Genomic DNA, 22,508 nt, shown 5'->3' on the forward strand with positions numbered 1-22,508 from the left:
CACTTTCTGCCATCAGAGTGGTATTGTCTGCATATCTGAAGTTATTTCTCCCAGCAATCTTAATTCTGGTTTGGCATTAATCCAGTCCAGCCTTTCACATGATATATTCTGCATATAAGTTCAATAAGCAGGGAGACAATATACAGCCATAGTATGTGTTATATTTCAGGTAAAGTTTTAATTTCTCCATTTACAAAATGAAAATAATTTGATAGGATCCAGAATAAAATAAAATAAAATAGCATCCTGTTCAGGATCTTAGCTAGCCACCTATGTCTTAATACATTCCACACTTTTGGTCCAGTTTTGGTCACTATAGATTCTCCAACTTCAGTGAGTACTCAGCATGTTCGGTCACTGTTTTGCTGTTTCAGTCTGCAGCTCTTAAAAATGATTGTTTTAAAAATTTCTTTAAATCTGATAATTCCTCCCTCTTGGACAGGCAGTTTGTGACCAAGTACAGTTTGTGCCTACAATTCACACCTGTCAAAAACACCCATGATAATTTGTGGATCAGCACAAGAGGGTATCCTGTAGACCAGTGGTCCCCAAAGTTTTAACCCCGTGGACCAGTTGGGGAAGGTGGAGCATCCCCTGTGCTTGTGTGCATGTGTGAAGGGATGGGGGAGCACTCATATGGGTGAAGGTGCAAAGGGGCTGTGTGTGGGGAGTACATGTGGGGGTCGGCGAGATATGTCTTTGCGGCTCAGTCAGGCTCAGGCCATTGACTAGCATCAGACCATGGACTGGTGATTGGGGACCCCTGCATCTTGATTGTTGACATTGGTGTTGTCAATGTTCAGGATGCCCTTTGCTATGTAAAGCTTGGCATCCTTTTTCATGCTGGAAACATATGCACAGTGTTGTGCTTCATTATCAGACCTTGTCTTAGCATTTTGAATTGTGGATACAGAAGCACATGATTCCACATTCAGAAACACATCAGAAGTAATTTGATGGCAAATAATTTCCTTAATTATCAAATAACTATATAGTGACAAGAAGGGTGAAATAGGCACCAAAGTTCTATAAGACTATCTCCAGCCACAAAGCAAAAACCAGTAATTTCACTGCTTAAATGAATGAGATTCTGAATATTTATTCTTTATTTTTAAAACATTTTTGAAATATTTTATATCAAAAATAGAAACTCTTTTTAATGTCTGTTTGGCCAGGAAGGAGTTAAAAAGTTATTTGATTCTGACTGGTAGAGTCAAAAGTCCAGATCTCACTTCTCTGTTGGCAGCCTTGCAACAATGTTTATGTTTAGAACATTCATGCTGACAAGAAAGATAGAAATTTAGAGTCCCCCCTCTCAAATATCTTTTTTCAAAATCAGCATTATCCCCACCCCTGAAATTAAATTCCTTTTTAAAAAAAGTGGCTGGGACTAACCATTCTCTTTCAAGATAAGCAAGTATGGCCTTTTCAATGAATTTGATCTGCTTTAAATCTGCAGAGAGAAAATGTTGTTGCTATCCATATGGGGGTGGGGGAACAGTTTTACTTTTCAAAATTCATAACCCAAAAATTGTTTGCCGAAACATCCCCAGGTTTGGCACAGAGACCATATGCTACACCTGTGCCAAATCTAGTGCTGATCCAATGTCCAGCTTCAAAGTGTGTTTGTTTGGGGTGCCTTCCTTTTTGAATTGCTTTATGGAATGCTGATTCGCTCTGTTGCCCAATATCTATTGCTGCATTCTTGTGCAGCAATAATGAAAGGACTTTAAAATTCAGTATAACTGTATAAGTACTATACAATGATCCTTCATATAGAATATACTATACAAGATGACTTTGGGGGCCCAAAAAACATGCCTCCATTTGGGCCAGGAAGGAGCCGCTGCCACTGCCACCGTTGAGTGAGTGACGCGGGGCCACTCTTGGCTGGGGAGGAAGGCAGGTGGGCAGGCAGGCAGGCAGGCAGTCGGTCTGGATGGATGGAGGGAAGCACAGCCTGCCATGCCTGAGCGGCCAGAGCCTGCCACTGGGCTGCCTGCCACCCTGCGCTGCTGAGCCAGCTGTGCGCTTGCTTGCCCACCACCCAAACATTTCCCTTTTCCTCCTCCTCCTGCTGCCGCCCGCTCAGCCTCTTCCCCTCTTCCTCGCCCTCTCGCTACCATGTCTGAGCGGCCAGAGCCCGCCGCCGGGCTGCCCACCACCCTGCGCCGCTGAGCCAGCTGCGCGCTCGCTCACCCGCCACCCCCTGCTTTCCCTCCTCCTCCTCCCTCCGCCCACCCAGGCTCTTTCTGTTGGGGGGGTCATCTTATATGGCCAGTCACCTTGTACGTCAGCAAATACGGTACATTGGCTAACAATCTGTAGGACTGGCTAAACTCCTGTTACATTGCTGAAAAAAGCACAACTTTTGGTGACAAACTGCCTCAAGTTAAGTAATCCCCATAGATATTATCCATTGCATACTGAATCCTGTGACTGTGTACAACAAATGTCCTTGAATTGTCAGTTTGTTATATTACACATCTCTGACTAAAAGATTTATATATATTTTGAATTCTTTCTCTGAGCTAGTTCTTCATCCTTGTCAGGATTGAGCTTTTGCTGTTCTTGTTGACATTCTTAGAATGGACTTTATTTATGGGATGTATTGATTTGGTCCAAATGAGATAAGTGAATCAATGGGAGAAACCACACTTCATATTTGATAATCTGGAAAATGAATGGCTTCACAATTTTTTTGTATTTACTAAAAAGAAAAAAAGTGAGGTTTAAAAAAGCCCTGCATTTGTTTAGAATTGTACACATGTGCCAGATAAAGCAATCAATATTTAATTACTAGTCTATCTTCGAGACTGCTGTCCTCTTTTAATACCAAAGTTTTTCTCTGTGATAAAACTCCTCCAGCATGACCTGATGTGTTAGAGTTGACATTCTTGCTTAACAGAATCTGCTTCAGAATAACAATAAATACATTGCTTCTTTTATTGAAGGTTCAAATGTCACAAAGTTTTCACAGTGGATTTTTCCCCTATTGTCAATCCTATGTATTGAACATGCTTATTTTATATCCAGGAGGAAAGTATCCAGCCAGGATCATAAGGGTTTAAACCCCTTAAGGAGAATGGCTGCTCTGCCGGCAAGACTCCTTTGCTGGGCGAGGCTTTTTTGCCCTCCATCCTGGGATAGTGCAAGACACACAGATCTCACAAACATGACCTGGGAGGGGAGGGGAGGGGGAAGGAGTGCTTTATTTAAGCATGTTCCTCCCTCCTTTTGGCCTCTTTCCAGCCTTTCATCTAAGTAAGGACCTGCTGGATGGCTTTGCGAGGGGTTTGCATCAGCACCCCCTATTGGCTTGAATTTTGGGGGAGTGCCTAGGCATTAACCCCAATTTACTCAATTATCAATTTTTTAATTTTTTTTAAAAGACACTAACAAGTAGGGGTGGGAGAGAACTGTCACAGAAAGGAGAGGCAGGCCTTGAGGGCTGGCCCCTAACAGGATAGACCACCACTCAAATAAGAAAAAAAAATCTCATTGTACTAGCAATAATTGAAGTAGAGTGCATGGTGGACAGCAATGAAAAGAGGGTCCTTGGTACACTCCTGCTGGCATAGCACCAGGGGTAGGGTACAGCTGCTGCCCACCTGCCCACACACACACATGCACACACACAAAACACACAAACGGAGGGGGATAGCCCAAAATAATAATTATTAATAATATTAGGAAGAATAAATAAAACAAAATAAAAGAGAACAATAGAAATACATACATATATTTAGACATAATTACATGCAGAGTTTCAGACCCATATGTACTAAAGGAATATATACAGGTGAATAATCATAATAAGAATAACAATTATACTAATTTTAAAAACAATAATAAAGAAGAAAGAATTGTGTGAGTGGGACCCCAAGGGCAGGTACTGTGGGAGCGTGTTGTGCTCATAGTACAGTATAGGATCTTGCTACAAGACATAGCACCCAAGAAAGGGCAAAGGAAAAGCAAGGGCAAACAGCCTGCCAAAAGGGTTCCAGCTTCCCAGGATTTGTCATCCCACTCATTTTCTGATGAGGAGAGCTGGCAAATATGAGAGGAGCTTAGAACAAAAATTACTGCATTGGAGGCTGAACTCACAGGCAAGGTCAGTTGGGAAAGAGCAGTAGCTCAGCCAGGGAGTCAAAGAGCCACAAACGAGTGAAACGTAAGATGTTGGCCAATGATCTGATGTCTCATTTTGCTGTGTTAGAGGCAAGTAGGTTGGCAGTTCCAGGTCCAAAGGTGAATTGAGGGCTGGTGGTTCCCAGCTGTCAGGGTTCAGCATAAAAGGCACCAGGACCCAGTCCAGAGCAAGACGACAGGAACAAGTCAGAAACAACCCCACAGCCCAAGCAGAGACCAACCAGCTATGGTTTTTGAGTCAAAACAGCAGAAAAGTAGAAGGATGATGCGAATCATGGTTAGACAGTCCAGGAGTTGAAGTCAGGAGGAACAGTATCAAGGCAGCAGGGTCCTGGAATGCAAGGAGAGGCAAGGCAGGAGCAACAAGGTAAGCAGACATAGCAGGAACCACAAAGCTTTTGGTGTGACAATCTAGCTATAGTCCACATTATGAATAACCTCACGTCACGCTCTGAACATGTGAGGCATCTAGTGTGAGCCTTTAGCCTACGGTGTCTTGCAGTGTAATATCTGGTACAGGCAAAGCACATCCCGAGGCTGGACAATAGCTTAGCGGATGCACGATCCCATTAACAGATCAAGTGGTTCAGGAGATTAGCTCCAGGAGCCAATGAAAACCTGAGACGCTACACCCAAGGTTTGGCAAATTGTTCGGACGATGCCGAAAGAGTGACAGTTCTGGCATTGACCCATTGGACATGGAAGGGGAATGCGGCAGTGAGTATGGAATTCCAGGAGTTTATAAGCTGATAGGCCTGGATCAGTTATGGCCAGTACCAGTCGACCATCTTCAGCAATACATTGTTTGCCTCCAGAGGAAGAAATTGTTTCCCAGTTCAATTCAAGTTAGTATGTCAGGCCTTAGTTAGGAGCCCTTAGTTAGGATGTCAGCCCTTAGTTAGGATTCCATGCCAAGATTCAGGGTCATCAAGATTTCACATCAAGCCTCCATGTTTGGAATATGATAGAGGGCTGGAGCAAAGAAAGGGTCTGAACACCAGACATGAGGGCATTTTCCCCCCAGTGATTCTGGAAAAAATTAGTCAAAAGTGGGGTAGCATATGTAGAAACGGCTATAAGGCAACCTTATTCAGAACAATAACTTTGTTAAAAAAATTGGAGTTCTGAGAATACGTGAGATAGTAGCAAATAGTAATGGTGATACAGCCATAGCACTACAAAGACATGATGTTTGGCTAAAAAGAATATGGTCATGATACATGTACACGGATACAAGGGAGATCAGATTGGTAAGGGAGCCAATATCTCATTGGCCCCTGGCTCTATTGGCACACTCGCCTGCCACAGCAGTTGAGAGTTACATGAGGCTCAGGGGGGGACAACAGGGTAACTTATTTTCACATGAAGATGGTTCCCCCTTGACTAAGTATCGATTTTTGGAAGTTGACGCATCAGGTCCTTTTTTTTTTTTAGATATTTTTCACTTTTATTTGTTTTTTTCACTGTTCATTTTATTTTATTTTATATAAATTTATTTATCAATTACAAACAAATATATAAAATACAATACAAACACCCCAAACCCTCCCCCCCTTTGAGGACAGAGATTCAGACCTCATTGTATCCCAACTTTTCCAAATTCCAGAGAGCATTGAAGGCTAAAAAAAGAAAAACAAAGCCCATCAATCATTTTGCCCTATCTTAGATCTGTCCCTGGGCCCAAACATGTATTAAGTTCCAACTTTGTTTTGCGCAGTCTCTTGGTTGATCTCATAGTGCTTCTGATAATGTATCTAATTCTGTAATGTCCAACAGCTTCTTCATGAACTCCTTCATTGTAGGTATGTCTCCACTTTTCCATTTTTGGGCCCAGAGTAACCTAGCTGCTATCAATATATACATCAAACAATATTTGATTTTCTTATCAGTAATTTCTGGCATAATATTTAGTAGTGCTATTTCAGGTTTAAAATTTAATTTCTTTTGAATTATTCCTTTTATTATTTCCCACAACTGTAACCAATAAACCCTGGCTTTTTCACATGACCACCACATATGGTAATAAGTTCATACTTTTTTTACATTTCCAACAGATATAGCTGCTACCTTCTGACATTTTTGCCAGTTTTGTAGGAGTATAATGCCACACATCAGGTCCTTCTGAGTGCTGGGGTTCAGGGTTGTCACTTTGAAATACATTCGTTCAGGATTGGAGTGGCTTCTATTGAAGCTGCCCTAAGCTATGGCCCAGATGCAATTAAGAGACTGGGCCACTGGGCTTCCAATAACTATTGGAGATATATCTGGACCCTGCCACAAGTTTAGTTTTTTGCTGGCCATGTTTCTTTCATTGCAGGATTGGTGGTTACAAGGAGGCATCTGTGTATCCTGTTGATTGGACATAGCTACATTTTCTGGGCTGTGTGTTGTATGGCAAGAAATGCTTGTGGCTGCAATTTGGGCCTTGAAGCCACATCACAGGTCAAGTGGGAGGGGCACAGAGGCATGTTATGGGGTGAGTTTCATAGAATGGTTTCCCATAGTGCTTTGTCACCATGCGATGTTCTGGTAGTCCATTTGGGTGGTAATGACTTGGCAAAACGCAGTGGCAAGTCTTTGATAATTGAAATAATTCATGGCCTGCAGTCATTGAAGGCTGAGCATCCTTTAATGTGCATTGTGTGGTCCACAATGATCACTCAGCTGGTTTGGAGAGTGGATCATCCCCCACAGCATATTAACACAGCACAGAGAAGAATGAATAGAGAAGTGTGCCATGCAGTTTGTGGTGAATTGGGAGCAGTTATTGGTTATCCTGACATTTGTGTGGACTGCCTGAAGCTGTTCAGAGTTGACACCTGTCTGATTTGGGCTTGGATTTATTTGCTAGAAATATACACAGGGGCCTGCTTTTGGAGGTTCAAGGTATGTTGGTGGGCATTGGACTTAGTGTGGCTAGTCCCGGTGCTGTAGCAGGTAGTGCAGAATGAAGATGGACTGGTGAGCCCCTTTGCGACCACAGGAAATGTTATAGCTCACCCAAAGCTTCAGATCATGAGATTACAGTGTGTGGAGGGAAGGATGCACTGGGGCCACACCCAGACCATTAGTTTCCAAAGGAATGGGGTTTCAAGGTCTGGGGGTGGTCCAATCAGTGCTGGCTGAGGGCCCACTAGCTTCAGGACCATGAGGCCTCATGACATGGGACTCACCCAGAGGTGGGATTGACCCGGTTCGCACCGATTCCATAGAGGTGGTTGTTATTTTTTATTTTAGTTCGGAGATCCGGTTGCTGGCCTGAGCTGAATGAAGGCGGAGGAGCCAGGTGACCAGCGACGAGCGGGGGAGGGAGGGGGGCTATGTGTTTTTTTTCAAGTTAAAGATAACTAAGGCTGTTGCTCTGACAATTTGAGGAGACAAATGGCAGGCTTACTCAAAAACAGGAAGACAGCTATCAGTTTTTTAACACTAGTAAGATTTACCATCAGGCCAGGGTTGAAGAAAGCAGATCAACATATCAAAGGGGAATCGAAACTATCCAGACATTCAGTCTGGGGGCTGGAGGGACTGCAGGAGGAGGAGGGACTAAAGCATACTAATCAAGGATTTGTGACCAGCATCTTCAAGAGGACTGTGTTGAGATAGGTTTAAGTTTCAAGCTTTCATTTTTGAGATTATTCAAGTAAGTAAGTATAATACATAAAAGGCAAACTATGTTTAAGTATAAAGCTGGCTTTTTATTAACTATTTCCCTGCCTTAGCTGTTTGCCATGCAGTCTTGACTCTGGCAGGCAAAGACTTTTGTGGTAGGCTTTTTTAACATGCAAACTGCTGTGGAGAAATGGAGGGAGGGAAATGAAATGGGATTGCTTTTTAAAATTTTTATCATGTAAAATATATTTTCAAAATTATTTCAACAGGATTCCCTTTAGAACCTTTTAGCATTTATGTATTATTGCATCTTTATGCTGCCTTATAGTGGGATGTAAAAAAAATATTTATCATTGTGTCAGGGTTTGTGAACCACTGGAGACACTCTGCAGGGAGAAAGATGGGTTAAAAATAAAAACAAACAAACAAACAACCCGAGGCTCCAGGGTTTTAAAAAAAATGATACTTCTATTTTTTGAAATAAATAAATACCTGAACTTTGGAGAAAAAAGGTCAGAAGCCTGTTGGTGATTAATTAGTTATTTAGATTTTCAGGGAGGGAACATGCCACTTTTTCCATTGGTATGCAGAAATCTAGTATTTAGGATCTATGGAAAAACTAATGGGGAACCAGGCTCTATCAGGTATTATATTTTATTATGATGATAAAAAATTTAAAAGTGGCTAAGGGCATCTATTTGCAAAGGCTTTCACGGCTGGGATCTGATGGCTGTTGTGGGTTTTTCAGGAAGAACAATTTTCAGAACACGGCCAAAGAGCCCGAAAAAAACCCACAACAAACAATTAAGGGAATAACCTTTCAACTTTCTGGAACTGGCAGTTAGATGCATAAAAAAACTGTTGTTGCTGTTATTGTTATGTGTCGTCAAATTCCCCCCTACTTAGGGTGCCCCTAGGAATGAGCAATCTCCAACATGGCTTGGCCTCAACAGCCCTGCCCATCTATTGCAAACTCAAGCTTGTTGTTTCATTAGGAAGTAGGTCCATCTTGCATTTAGCCTTCCTCTTTCCCTGCTGCCTTCCACGTTACCAAGTATTATGGTCTTTTTCAATCTATGCCTGCCTTCTCATGATGTGCCCAAAGTAGTACAGCCTCAGGTTTGTTTGTTTTTTTGCCTCTGGAGATAATTTAGGCTTAATTGGATCTAGAACCCAATTACTCATATTTTTTGGCAGTCCAGGGTATCTGCCATACGATCCGATCAGGCCAAGGGTGTCTGCAAAGATGATTGCATTTTTGTTAATTGGGACAGTCCTCTTTGAAGAGCCACATGTCAGCATGCTGTTTTAAGCTTCTGTTTTTGCAACGTTGCACCTTTGCGCTGTCCTCAACAGCCCTGCACAGCTGGTGCAAACTCAACCTTGTGGGTTCTTTGGTGGTGTCAATCCATCTCACATTTGGTTTTCCTCTTTTCCTGTTGCCTCCAACTTTTCTACAGAACCTGGAATGGGGAGGGATTAAATGTTGGTGAATTGGGGAGTGGGCAGGAGATGCTTGCGTGGCAGCCTAGTATTGAGTCAACATGTTTTTACAATTATTTTGTAAGAAAAAGTGACTCATTCGAAAACAAGACGTAAAGAGCAGAACCCACAAGCTGCCAAAAAAGCATACATTTCATAAATAAATAACTGGCCAATGGGTTTCTCTGGCCACTGTTTTGAGGGAGATCATAACCCTGTCTTTGTGGTTGGTGGAGGATTCTGGGAGTTGTAGTCCCCCCATTAAGGGCATTTATTTGCAAAGCTTTCACGGCTGGGGTCTGATGGTTGTTGTGGGTTTTTTGGGCTCGTTGGCCCTGTTCTGAAGGTTGTTCTTCCTAACGTCTCACCACAGAGACTGGAAGAAATGTTAGGAAGAACAACCTTCAGAACACGGCCAAAGAGCCTGAAAAACCCACAACAACCAATTAAGGGAATAACCTTTCAACTTTTTGGAACTGGCAGTTAAATACATACAAAACCTGAGGTTGCTGTTATTGTTATGTATCGTCAAATTCCCCCCTACTTAGGGTGCCCCTAGGAATGAGCAATCTCCAACATGGCCTGGCCTCAACAGCCCTGCCCATCTATTGCAAACAAAAGCTTGTGGTTTCCTTAGGGAGTAGGTCTATCTTGCATTTGGCCTTCCTCTTTCCCTGCTGCCTTCTACCTTTCCCAGTATTATGGTCTTTTTCAATCTATGCCTGCCTTCTCATGATGTGCCCGAAGTAGGACTTTTCCACAGAACCTGGAATGGGGAAGGATTAAATGATTGTGGCATTGTTCAGAGACCAGTTCACATCCCAGGGTGGCAGCCCTCTCTTGCTTGTGCTATAGAAAAAGCTTCATTATTACTATTACTGTTGCTCTGTGGTAAGAACTTTTTTTTCGGAAGGGGTCAGAGAATTTGAGAGTTATTCTCAAGTTCATCTTCGCTTTACATGTGTGTTACGTGCCGTTCAAGATGACCCTAAAGGGCCTTTCAAGGCAAGTGAGGTTCTCCTTCTTCTTCCTTCCCTTCTTCCCACACAACTACCTTCCTTGTTTCCCCAGAGCAGGGAATAGAGATTAAACCTGCACTGCATGGGGTTACACAGCACTCTCCTTGAAAACTAAGGCTTGTATTTTAGGACTCTTCCCTGAGGACTTGTGTGGGGCTGAAGGAGAAAAGGGGCAGCAGAGGAGGACAGAGGAGATGAAAATGGAAGGTGGAAATTTGGGGAAGACAGTGGAGGGGGGAGTCTTATGTTTTTGGTGAAACTGTGGCATGAAGGAAAAGTGGAAAATGAGAAGAGGAAGCAGCTGCCAGGGCTCTGAGGGAAGCCATCATCACTACCAGCGCCGCCAGCAACACCAACACCCCCAAAGCGACTGGCAAGGAGAAGCGGTGGGTGCGGGGTGGAGAGGAAAGATGGAGGAGGAGGAGACCTCAGAGGAGTCAGTAACTGAAGGACCGATTGAGGTGGTGGGGGTGAGGTGGAGTGGCAACAGACTGAAAAGGGACCATACCTTCCAAGCCAGAAGGAAGCCGGGGGGGGGAAGAGAGAATAACTCCACAACAGGTGCGCAAAGGCGGCCTCCAGGTAACAACAAACAGGGCTATCAGTCATTTCAGGAGCAGGAAAGGGGAGGGAAGCAATTTTTACTGGTGAGCTATAGGGCAAAATAGGAGGTAAAGGGAAGGAGAGATGTGTCAGTTCTCTGTCAAACTTGATCATAAGCACCCACTGTGAGGTGTGTGTTTGTGTGTGTGTTTTTGGCACATGCCCATGGTGAGGGTAACAGCAGCAGTATGCCCAAACAGATGCACTTATCCAGATGTCTTAATTATGTGAGAAGTAGTTGTGATAATAGGCAGTAGGGAGACCACTGTGGAAGAAATCCTCATCAGATCCCACTGTCCTGGGCATTTACTTACTTATTTACATATTTATTTACATATTTATTTACATATTTACATATTTACTTATTTACTTATTTACTTATTTACTTATTTATTTATTTATTTATTTATTTATTTATTTATTTATTTATTTATTTATTTATTTATCATTAGGACATAGAACCTGTTGTTAATTTATTTGAATCCCACCACTGGACTCACCCATTTTCAGTTGAAGGGGTTCCTTGAATCCCCAGTTGCAAATCTGATCTGCATTATGGCAGACTCCTTTATTTGTTTGGAGATTGAACTTTAATGGTTAATGATAAAGTGTGGTCCATCGTTTACCCATAACTGTTGTCTCTCCTCATTATTCCAGGATGGGAGGGCAATGGATGCTCCGCCGGCAAGACTCCTTTGCTGGATAGGGCTTCTTCATCCTCCCTCCCAGGATAGCGTGAATCACACAGATCTCTCGAACATGACTCAAGAGGGGAGTGGGGAAGGAGTGCTTTATTTAAGCACACTCCTTCTTTCTTTCAGCCTCTGTCAAGGTTTGCATACCACCCACCCACCCTTAGTGCTAGTGTGGGCTTTACTGGTTGCCTTTGGGGGGCAGATAGGAATTTTTGATCTGCTTCCTGATTGGCTGGTGATAGTGGGGATTTTTCTCATATCCCACACCGGCAGGAGTGTGTAGGCCTTTTAAGGGTGGGTTTTAGAATGGTCAGACTGGTAGGTAGTGTGGAATTGGTGAGTCTCCGTGTGAACACAGTGAATGCTAACATCTCACCTGACCTCAAAGTGCTGCTGATTGTGAGATTACAGTGTGTGGGAAAGAATGCATTGGGGCTACACCGAGATGGTCTCTAATGGAATGGGGGTTCGAGGTCCATGGGTGTGGTTTTGGTTGAAGGGGTCCCCAGTTGCAAATCTGATTCTGTACTCCAGCAGGCCCCTTTATTTATTTAGAGATTGAACTTTAATGATGAATAATAAAGTGTGGCCCATTGTTTACCCAGAACCATTGTCTCGCCTCATTATTCCAGGATGGGAGGGCAAAGAGAGATTCTTTTGGAAAGCAGCTTGCTAAATGAGGAAGGTTACCTTAGACATGTTTATTTGGATATAAATCACACCTCTTTTAGTCATAGCAGCTGCTGGTAAATGCTTGTTCACACATCACTGATAGGTGGGTGGAAACAAGGATACCCCAGAGGATCTGCCACTGTTTTGCAGATAGACCAACTGAACATTGATTTCAGTGGCACATTCTTGCTTCCTTTCCTCCTTGTGGTTTACTCACACAAAAACCACACATGAGTGACTTACAGTGTATTTGGGAATGAAGCCTCATTAAACATCTGATCATATTTCAAGAGAGTTACGGCTTAGCACCAAGACATGGCTTTCCATTTTATTAAAAGTAACCAGATAAATGATTAGGTAAAGGTAAAGGTTCCCCTTGACAATTTTTGTCCAGTCGTGTTCGACTCTAGGGGGTTGCTTGCCGTTGTGAGCAAACACGGCGCTTGAAAACACGCGTGAAGTCTGGACAGAGAGTAATCAGGAGTTTGCACACGCTAAAATGGGCTGAGTGAGTCCTAGCTCAGCTAGCCGTGGTAACATGGCCAGTGCGACTTAGACACGGAACACTGTTACCTTCCCACCGAGGTGGTCCCTATTGATCTACTTGCATTTGCATGCTTTCGAACCGCTAGGTTGGCGGGAGCTGGGACAAGTGACGGGCGCTCACTCCGTCGCGTGGATTCGATCTTACGACTGCTGGTCTTCTGACCCTGCAGCACAGGCTTCTGAGGTTTAGCCCGCAGCACTAAGAAAATGCACCAAGAAAAAGAAATCATGGTTTTTCAAAACTACAAAAAACTAAAGCAGATATAATCTGTCTTCAAGAAACACACATTAAACAGCAGCATTACAAATATCTGATTTACCCCAAGATTGGGAAACTCTACTACTCAGCCACACAACAAAAGAAAAGAGGGGTAGCTTTATATGTGAAAGAAAAGTTAAACTCTAAACATGTCTATTCTGATGAAGAAGGGAGAATCTTAATGGCAGAAATAACAATAAATCAAAAAAGGTCTTGATGATAGCAATATATGCACCTAATAGTAAACAAGAAAAATTCTATTGTAAGCTATATAATTTATTTATTTATTTATTTATTTATTTATTTGATTTATACCCCGCCTATCTGGTCCGAAAGGACCACTCTAGGCAGCTAACAACCATAAAAATAATATAAGACAATGAAAATAGACAATTCTAAAAGAAGAAAGCACTACATTAAATCATATAATACACAAAACAAAAAAACAAAAACAGAAAAGAGGTGTATGATGGAAAGGCCTGCCGGAACAACCATGTCTTCAATTGCTTCTTGAAGACACCCAGCGAGGGAGACCTGCGGATCACAGGAGGTAAGTTGTTCCAGAGGCGAGGAGCCACCGCCGAGAAGGCCCGATTTCTTGTCTTCTCCTTCCGGGCCTCCCTCGGCGTTAGGCTCCTCAGCCTCACCTCCTGGCTCGCGCGGGTGACACGGGTAGATCTTGGTGGGAGTAGGCGTTCCGCCAAGTATCGAGGCCCTAAACCGTTTAGGGCTTTATACGTGAGCATCAACACTTTGAAGTCGATGCGGAAACAGATGGGCAGCCAATGCAAGGCGGCCAGAGTGGGTGAAATATGTTGGTATTTTTTCACACCGCTGATTAATCTGGCCGCCGCATTCTGCACCACCTGTAGTTTCCGCAGCAACCCCAAAGGTAGCCCCACGTAGAGCGCATTACAGTGGTCTAATCTCGAGATTATGAGCGCATGTACCAAGGTAGTGAGCGCCCCCACATCAAGGTAGGGTCGCAGCTGGGCTATCCACCTAAGGTGAAAAAAGGCGGTACGGACTACCGACGCCACTTGGGATTCCATAGTGAGCGCCGGGTCCAGGTGGATCCCCAAGCTGCAGACCACATCCCTGGCGGGCAGGGTCACCCCCCCAAAAGAGAGGGAGTTTCCCAAATCCCGAGCTGTGGGGGCACCCACCCTCAGCACCTCCGTCTTGTCCGGGTTCAGCCTGAGCCCGTTCTCCTGCATCCATTGCAGTACAGTCTCCAGGCAGTGCCGAAGGGACGGAACGGCATCTCCTGCGGTTGGCAAAAAGGAGATATAGAGCTGGGTGTCATCAGCATACTGATGACACTTGACCCCACACCCCCGGATGACCTCTCCCAGCGGCCTCATGTAGATGTTAAACAGCATTGGGGAGATAATCGACCCCTGCGGAACCCCACAATTGAGGATCCACAGGGTCGAGACACTCTCCCCAAGCTGAATTCTCCGAGGACGGTCCTCCAAGAAGGAACAGAGCCAGGACAATGCCAGGCCACCTATTCCCAACTCGGAGAGCCTCCCCAGGAGGATACCATGGTCAATGGTATCGAAGGCTGCTGAGATATCAAGGAGGACCAACAGAGACACTTTGCCCCTGTCGGCCTCCCTCAATAGGTCATCACACAGGGCGACCAATGCCGTCTCCGTACCATGGCGCGGCCTGAAGCCCGACTGAAATGGATCCAGGGCATCTGTTTCATCCAGGAGTGCTTGCAGCTGATCGGCCACCACCCTCTCCACCACTTTGCTTAGGAAAGAAACGTTGGCGACGGGCCTGTAATTGCCAATTTCGTCCGCCGCCAAACTAGGTTTCTTCCTGATGGGCCTAATGAGTGTATCCTTCAGGGCAGATGGAAATCTGCCCTCAAGGAAAGACCCATTAATTATAGCCGTGGCCCATTCCGTTGTTAAAGGCCTGGCTGATTTGATTAGCCAGGCCGGGCAAGGGTCCAAGGAGGAGGTGGTGGCACGGCAGCGATCAAGCACCCTGGCCACAGTGTCAGGCGTAACAGGCTGAAAAGTATCAAGAATCACTGGGCAAGACGGAGCGCTGGACATCTCTGCTCGACTCACTGTGTTCAAAAAAGGAGAGAGGTCCCGGCGGATGGCCTCCACTTTTGATTTAAAAAATGCTGCAAATTGGTCTGGCGAAAAACTAGAGGGAGGCCCATCGCTCAGACCAACTCCAGATAGGTCGCGTACTATATGGAATAACTCCGCCTGCTGGTTGGAGGCTTCGCTTATCCGGTTAGCAAAGTATGCTCGACTGGCAGCCTTTACCTTAGCCAGGTAAAGGTTAGTAGCGACCTTAACAGCTATCCAATTCAAATCCGTCGGTTCCTTTCTCCATTTGCGCTCTAGCCGTCTCCTGGCCCGCTTCAATGCCCGGAGATCCTGGTTAAACCAAGGTGCCGGGCGATCTCTGCGGCGGAGAGGGCGTTTAGGAGCGATCATGTCTGCAGCCCTAGCCGCGGCTGCGAACCAGCCATCAACCAGAGCTTCGACAGGAGCGCCAGCCAGGTCAGTCGTAGCACCTCTCATGGCCTCCTGGAATCCAACCGGATCCAGTAGCCTTCGAGGTCGGACCATAACAATAGGTCCCTGCTCCCTGCAGGGGGGAAGAGCCATGTTGAGAGTGCATTTTATTAGGTGGTGATCCGACCATGACAAGGGTACCGACTCAAGGTCAGTCACCATCGGACCACTCTCGCTCCCATTTGTGGAAAAAACCAGGTCAAGTGTGTGGCCACCCACGTGGGTGGGGCCGTTAACATGTTGGGACATGTTCAAAAGGCCATGGTCTCCAAGAACTCAAGAGCTGGCCCGGAAATCTCTGCCCCCGCATGCACGTTGAAATCCCCCAGGACCAATAAAATAATATTGGAAAAAGAATACCAGAATATTTGGATATTAGGTGACTTTAATGCAATTGAAGATGAGAGACTTGATTACAAAAACGGTAAAAAAAGGGAAAAAGAGAAGGAGAAGACTGCCAAACATTTTCTTTCAGATGGCAGAAGAACTAGGATTACAAGATATATGGAGAGAAACAAATACTAAATATGACCTGACTATCCTCAGAATTAAAAACTGAAATACAGGAAGTAGAAATAGAAACTAATATTTGGGCAGACCATAACCCAATGAAAATGCGGTGGAAAGGAGAGAATAAAGAAAAGACAAGATGGACCTTAAACCAGGGAAAATTGAAGGATAAAGAATTTGTGGAAAGAACTAAAAAATAAATGGAACTCTTCTTCAAAGAAAATAAAAAAGAGGAAACATCCCTGCAAACAATTTGGGACACAGCTAAAGCATACTTCAGAGGATTGGCCATATCATATATAGCCAAAAGGAATAAAAGGAAAAAAACTTACAAAACTGAAAGAACTTAAAAAACTGGAGCTAGAGTTACAAAAAGAACCGCAGAAGAAAACTCTTAAAAATCAGATGGAAATAGTGAAACATAAATTAAACTTAATAGAATCAGAAGAAGTATCTCAACAAGTTAAAAGAGCTAAACAAAATTTCTTCAAGAATGCCAATAAACCTGGAAGATGGCTATCCTATAGATTGAAAAAAGAAAAACAAAAAAGACTGATAACAAAGCTACAAGATCAAAACTGAGACCTCCAATATGAAAAAGAGCAAATTGAAAAATAACTAAAGAATATTATGCTAATCTCTATGATACCCAAGAAATTTCTCTTGAAAAGATAATACAATATAGTGGTGCCTCGCTTAACGAGCGCTTCGTTTAACGACGAATCTGCAAAGCGATGACTTTTTCAGAAAATTTTGCCGCCTTGGTTAGCAATGTTTCCTATGGGGGGTTTCCGCTTAGCGATTTCGGGACCATGATTCGCATAACGATTAAGTTTTGGGTCCCCGTTTTGCTTAGCGATGTTTTAAAAAGAGCGGGAAAGGTGGCTGTTTGACAATGCTAATTTGTTGTTTTTGTTCAAATTTTAACTGTCGGTACCCAGGATGCATTGTGCCTTGTGCGGGGAAGGTATAAAACCCCTTCCCCATGCATCCAAGGTTGGCTTTGTCACTTTGGTCTGTCTTGTGGATGAATCCTGTGCTGGAGAACTTCTTTAACAGCAAAAGGTAAGCTTGCATTTCTTCTCCTGGGTGGGTGGTGGGTTTTATTGCAAAACTCAGATTTTTTTTGCAAGGGGGAATTTGGTTCTGGCTGGCTCTGGCTTTGGTTATGGGGGGTTTTCATTGGGGAAATTGCATGGTTTTTTTGGTGGGGGTATGGCATTCAGCTCTGCTCTCACCTGTCCGTCACAGCTGGGCAGGGGAACCTCAGCCAATGAGAGGACAGAGGGTGGTGCAGAAGTGGGAGGAGCTGAGTTATATAAGGTGTGTGTGATGTGTGAGAGGAGAGCAGTTTGAAAGATGAGTAATTAAAGTGATTGATAGTGAGTAAGAGCCTGTCAGTGAGGGAAAAGTCTGTGTGAGCTAGTGTCTGAGAAACAGTGATTGAATAATTGATTTATACCTGTGATTTACTCCTTTTATTTCTTGTAATCAATAAACCTTTTATTTGTTTGAAAGAAACCCTTATTCTTTTGATTATAAGGATAGGTTGGTGGCAGAAAGTTTTTTGAGGAGAAGTAGTGGGTACTCTTATAGCCCTGGATGGGTAGAGGCTTGAGAGTGGCATGCTACAGGGGGTTTGGGTGGATTTGTGTGGGATTTGGATCCCCAAGTTAAAACCTGAATTTAAAATTTTTTTCCTGCCATGCTGCTTCTGGGTGGTGGTGGGGTTTGTGTGGAAAGTTGCTAAAGTCTCATTGGAAATGGTTTTTCATGGTGTTTTGTGCATGCCTGCATCTGGGATATGGATCCCCAAGTTAAAACCTGAATTTAAATTTTTTTTCCTGCCATACTGCTTCTGGGTGGTGGTGGGGTTTGTGTGGAAAGTTGCTAAAGTCTCATTGGAAATGGTTTTTCATGGTGTTTTGTGCATGCCTGCAACTGGGATATGGATCCCCAAGTCAAAACCTGAATTTATTTATTTTTTCCTGCCAAGCTGCTTCTGGGTGGTGGTGGGGGTTTGTGTGGAAAGTTGCTAAAGTCTCATTGGAAATGATTTTTCATGATGTTCTGTGCACGCCTGCATCTGGGATATGGACCCCCAAGTTAAAACCTGAATTTAAAATTTTTTTCCTGCTATGCTGCTCCTGGGTGGTGGTGGGGGTTTGTGTGGAAACTTGCTAAAGTCCCATTGGAAATGGTTTTCATGGTGTTTTGTGCATGCCTGCATCTGGGATATGGATCGCCAAGTTAAAACCTGAATTTAATTTTTTTCCCCTGCCATGCTGCTTCTGGGTGGTGGTGGTGGTTTGTGTGGAAAGTTGCTAAAGTCTCATTGGAAATGGTTTTTCATGGTGTTTTGTGCATGCCTGCATCTGGGATATGGATCCGCAAGATAAAACCTGAGTTTCACAATTTGTAGCTTGCAGGGGAAACTTAGGGGGTACATTGGCTTCTGTTGTGGGGGTTTGAATACAAAGGTCGGATGCCAAGTTTGATTTTTTTTTTACTGTAGGCATTCCTTTCTGTGGTGTGGTGTGGTGTGGCCTTTAGTGGATTTTTCCAGACCATCTGGCAAATCAAGAGGTAGGTATGATTTTCTTTTCCTGTGGTTTTCCCCCCCTTAGGTTGTGGTGAGGGGTGTACTGTACAGTTATGTTAAGTCTAATTTTTCTGAAATTTTCTTTGGCCAGGCATCCTCTTGTGGTGTGCTGCTGCCTTTCGTGGCCTTTTCCAGAACATCTGGTAAATCAATAGGTAGGTCTGAATTTCTTCTCCTGTGGTTTTTTCCCCTTAGGTTGCAGTTGGGTTTGTGTGCCAAAACTGCCACTTGTTTGTCACAGTTTTGGCCAGGTGTGGGAAAGTGAAGCAGATGTAAAGCACTGACTGTTTTTTTTCTTTTAACGTAGCAACATCGGACATGGGTCCAAAGAAGCCTGCTTCTGCCCAAGTTGGCAAGCTGACCAGGGAGAAGTTTACCCTGGAGATGAAGAAAGACATCATCAGAAAGTACGATGGAGGGAAACGCATTGCGGACATCGCCATGGAGTACGGCCGGAATGCATCAACCATTGGCACCATCGTAGTGAACAGGGAGAAGATCCTTGCCACGGATGCAGCGAAGGGTGTCACAAGGATCGCCAAGAACCGGCCAGCTGTCCTGGAGGAGGTGGAGAAGCTCCTGGTTATCTGGATGGAAGAGAAGCAGTGTGCAGGGGACACAGTGACTGAGGCTGTGATGTGCGAGAAGGCCAGGGCCTTGTACACTGACCTCATGGATCAACAGCCCGGAACCTCTGCTGAGCCTGAAGAATTCAAGGCAAGCAGAGGATGGTTTGAAAGATTCAAGACAAGATCCGGCATCCACAGTGTGGTGAGGCACGGAGAGGCTGCCAGCTCTGACACTACTGCAGCTGAGGACTTTGCCGTGGAGTTCCTGGAGGTTGTGACAACAGAGCGGTACCGTCCAGAGCAGGTCTTCAACTGTGATGAGACCGGCCCGTTTTGGAAGTGGATGCCCAAAAGGACCTTCCTGACCCAAGAGGAGAGCAAGCTGTTTGGCCACAAACCAATGAAGGACCGTCTGACCCTCCTCTTCTGTGCCAATGCCAGCGGGGACCTTAAGATCAAGCCCTTGCTGGTCTACCATTCTGAGAATCCACGTGCTTTCAAGAAGCACAAGGTGAACAAAGCCCGGCTGAAGGTGATGTGGCGATCCAATGCCAAGGCTTGGGTCACACGCGTCCTCTTTGTGGACTGGGTCAATCATGCTTTTGGCCCAGCTGTGAAGCGGTACCTGCTGGACAATGACCTGCCACTGAAGGCCCTGCTCCTCATGGACAATGCTCCTGCTCATCCTCCAGGCCTTGAGGATGACTTGATGGAGGAGTTCTCCTTCATCAAGATCATGTTCCTGCCTCCGAACACCACCCCGATACTCCGGCAGGTCATTGCCAACTTCAAAAAACGGTACACTATGGAGCTGTTCTGGCGCTGTTCTGAGGTGACTGATACCACCAGCCTCACCCTGCGTAATTTCTGGAGGGAGGAGTTCGACATTGTCATCTGCCTGAAGATGATCGCCAGGGCCTGCGACGGCATCAGCCAGAGGAACTTGAATTCTGCGTGGTGCCCGCTCTGGCCAGACTGTGTGGCTACTGGTGCTTCTGCACCTGGACCTGAGTCCACAGTGATGCAGGACAATGTGGACTTTGGGAGGAACATGGGCCTCGACGTCACTGAGGAGGACATTGCTGAGCTGGTAGAGGGCCATGACCAGGAGCTGACCACCCAGGAGCTGGTTGATCTGCAGGCAGAGGCTTTGATGAGAAGCTCGTGGCCCCTTTCAGAGGGATCCTGAAAAGGAGGCAGATGCAACTCACCATGGAGGGGTTCCTCACAAAGAGGCCTAGACAGGACAAGGAACCTACTCCTTCCACCAGTGGTGCGCAGTTGCCTTCTACCATCTCCTCTTCTTCCTCCCCTTCATCATCCTCCTAGAAGACTGCTGCTGTTATGTGGGGACAGTTCTGTGTGCCTCCAGGTCCCTGCATTGAACACTGGTCCAGGTGGTTTAGAGGCTTCAGCCTCACTTGTTTACTTTAAAAATGTTTCTGTACTGTTACTGTAATGTTTACTGCCTGACAATGCTGAAATGTTAAAAGTTTCTGTCCTTAAAAATTTATGTTTTATGTTTGTGCACTTCATGAAGAATTTCTGTATGTTGATGCACTTTCTAAAGAGTTTTGTACAATCCAATGTTATGTTTGTGCACTTCATGAAGAGTTTCTGTATGTTTAAAATGTTTGAAATCACCTGCACAGTGTTATGATGTTAAAGTGCACTTAATAAACCCTTTATTACTCAAATTTGACTTTGTTCTGACTCTTTTTTAATTTGTTGTTGAATTTTTCCCCCATTGAAATACATTGAAAAGGTTTCTGTGCATTCCAATGGGGGATACATTGTTTCGCTTAGCGATGTTTCCTATGGCGATTTTCGCTTAAGGGCGGCAATTCGTTCCTATTGGAACGGATTAACCAGTTTTCAATGCATTCCTATGGGAAATGGTGTTTCGCTTAGCGATGTTTTTCCATAGCGATGTTTTTTTGGAACCAATTAACATCGCTAAGCGAGGCACCACTGTATATCAAAAAAGCAAATCTCCCTAAAGTACCAGAAAACATTAAAAATCTCCTAAATGAGAAAATAACAATGATGGAAGTAACAGAAGCAATTAAAAAACAAAAAATGATAAGACTCCTGGACCAGACGGACTACCAGCGGAATTTTATAAATCCTTCCAAGATATAATAAGCTTACCAATAAAACAGGTCTGCAATGAAGTTCTACTAGAAGCTAAAATACCTAAGACATGGCTATAGGCATATATCACTTTAATACCAAAAGAAGATGCAGCCTCCACACATATAAAAAAATTTAGACCAATATCACTGTTGAATGTGGACTATAAAACTTTTGCAGTAATTATAGCGGAAAGACTGAAAAAGATTCTAATGGAGTTCATTCATTCAGACCAAAATGGATTTTTGCCAAAAAGACAACTAAGGTACAACTTAAGGATAATCTTGGACATATTAGAATATTATGAGGTAATTCAGAGAAGCAAATGGCATTAATCTTTTTGGATGCCCAAAAAGCCTTTGATAATATGAATTGGCAATTTATGATACAGCAAATAAAAGCTATGGATTTTGGCAAAAAAAATTATAAATGTAATTGAGACAATCTATAATGAACAAATAGCTAAAGTAATTGTACATGGTGAACTGATGGATAATATTAATTAATTTATTTATTTTATTTATTTTTGGACTTATATACCACCCCATAGTGCTACAAGCACTCTCCGGGCGGTTTACAATTTTTAATTATACAGGCTACACATTGCCCCCCCAGCAAGCTGGGTACTCATTTTACCGACCTCGGAAGGATGGAAGGCTGAGTCAACCTTGAGCCGGCTACCTGGGATTTGAACCCCAGGTCGTGAGCACAGTTTTAGCTGCAGTACAGCGTTTTAACCACTGCGCCACGAGGCTCTTTGTTAATATAAATTAATATAAAAAAGGCACAAGACAAGGATGTCCGCTCTCTCCATTGCTATTTATATTAACTCTGGAAGTATTAAATAGGAATGTGAGGAACGACCCAGAGATTAAAGATAACAAAATAAAGGACAAGAGCTATAAACTCAAAGCATTTGCAGATGATTTGGTGTTTATATTGGAAGACCCACTGGAAACAACATTGAGATTACTGGAGAAAATTGATGAATTTGGAAAAGTAGTGGGATTGAGGATAAATAAAGAAAAAACTAAAGTTATAGTGAAAAATTTAACAACCAAGCAAAAAAAAAATCAGCTCTCAAAGACATCAGATTTGCAAATAG

This window comes from Pogona vitticeps, chromosome 3 (genome assembly GCF_051106095.1).
Source record: "Pogona vitticeps strain Pit_001003342236 chromosome 3, PviZW2.1, whole genome shotgun sequence".
In the NCBI taxonomy this organism is placed as follows: domain Eukaryota; kingdom Metazoa; phylum Chordata; class Lepidosauria; order Squamata; family Agamidae; genus Pogona; species Pogona vitticeps.